The sequence below is a fragment of the Neovison vison genome, chromosome 4 (genome assembly GCF_020171115.1).
Source record: "Neovison vison isolate M4711 chromosome 4, ASM_NN_V1, whole genome shotgun sequence".
In the NCBI taxonomy this organism is placed as follows: domain Eukaryota; kingdom Metazoa; phylum Chordata; class Mammalia; order Carnivora; family Mustelidae; genus Neogale; species Neogale vison.
In genome coordinates this window covers 14,106,156-14,108,183 of record NC_058094.1, presented here as the reverse complement: position 1 = coordinate 14,108,183, position 2,028 = coordinate 14,106,156, and positions in this window count along the sequence as shown.

Here is a 2,028-nt window from a genome sequence, read left to right as displayed (position 1 = left end):
TGGTGGAGAGTTAAGGGAAGTATGCCCATTTTAGACATGAGGAAACATCCTCAAATTTCATTAATTTAACTAAAATAATTTGACTAATTCATGGAAGAGGTGGAACCAGATACAAGGTCATCTGATGCATTGTCCAGGGCTTTTGAAATTATTATTAAGCAGCTACTTATGTGTCAATCGTTGTGCTGGACACTGGATATCTCTTTAAGACATTCCCAGCTTTCCACGAGCTTTCAATCTGGTAGGTCTGTAATCATATAATTTAGATGACTGTGTGAAGGTAATAATGGACATGGAAAGTGAGTTGAGACAACACAGAACAAAGGAGAAAGAATAGTTCAACACAGGGAGCTCATGAAGGGTTCCTATAGGAGATGACATTGGACCAGTTTAAAAAAAAATGGTGAGTTAGTCAGGCATGAACTAGAAGTAGTTCTTTCATGGTTGAAGGAACAACATGAGCACAGGTACAAAGATGGACAACATTTTCTGTGCAGGACAAGGCAAGCATTTTTTTCTAGAGGAGATTGGAGAGTGGGGATTGGTGTGAAATGAAGCTAAAAAGTAGCTGGGGTCAGATTGGGAAGGTTGTATCTGCCTTGCAAAGGAGCTTGGAATTTTCCTGGAGGTTATGGTGGGAAGCTATTGAAGGATTTTATATGGGGGCATGACTTGCTCCCATTGGAAGTGGACCACTATCATGGCTATCCAAAGGTTCTGAGATAGTGACATGACAGCAGAAAGGGAAATCAGTTTAGAGGTTTTAGTATGGGATTCAAGTGTTTTTTTTTTTTTTTTTTTTTTTTTTTTTTTTTTTATGGAGCTTTCATAACAAAGCAAAAGCAAGAAAGTGAGTAGAGAACCTAATAGAAGTGATTACCTTTCTAGAGAAAAGTGATCCATTTGCCTCAGTTCTTAGCTGCTTAAAGTTGTGTGTACCAGTTCTCTTAAAGTTGTGGTGGCCTACCAGATCTCCTATTGTAGGAAACTAAAAATATGTCATAAACAAGATTTAGCTATTACTTATTACTTTCAAGGTAAGCCTCGAAAATTCATACATTATCCAATATTCCCAACAGCTTTGTAAAATAGGTATACTTATCACAGATGGGAAAATTGAGGCACAAAGCAAATAGGTCGTATGCTAAAGTCATAGAGCTAGTGTGTGATCAAGCTAGAGTTCAAATCTAGACTGGACTTTTTTCTCAAATGTAGCTCTTGGTTGTGACAGAGTGTTAAATAATAATAATCAAATAGAGAAAGAACAGAGGACACAGAATACCAGCAGGAGTGGTAGGGGTGTTGAATATAAAGGAACATGTATTCCATGAATACAGCTCATTAGCATCTGTGAAACCCCCGTGTGTTATTGGCATCAATGTTTCCAATGTTCTCAACGAGGAAGAAGAGACCACCTGGCCATAGTTACTCTCCAAACCCTGTAGAAATAATGCAAAACTATTTTTTTGCGGGCTTGGATGAATGGGGTTTAGAATTTCACTAACTGCTGACTCCGGTGCATTCCATTTTAGGTTTCTTACATAGACTCCATGTTCTGAGTCCTACAAATTTTTCTCTTATTATTTAAAACTTAGATTTTGGAAAAGTTCCCAAATACTTGGCTATAGCTCATTTTCATGACTATTGTTTTTGCTATGGGCAAAAAAAAAAAAAAAAAAGTAATCTACTTTGGAACTAAAAGACATCAACTTGATTCATTGTTCCTTTTGGATTATTTTCTGTCATCTTTCTTTAGCCTCTGGCTTAGAAGTGAGGAAAGCAGGGACCAGGGAATTTTGGAGGTGAAAGAAAATGTGTGAGGTCGTAATTCAGAATATCATCCCACTAAATGTAAACATTAATATTTATAAAACACCAGAACAACCTAGAGTGATGTTATCACATGAGCTCCCCGAAGGCAGGTGTTACATCTGTCTTGCTCTCACTGCTGTGTATCACCAGTGTACACAATTGTGCTCGACACATGGTAGATACTTAAGAAACATCTGTTGGTTGAGCAAATAAATT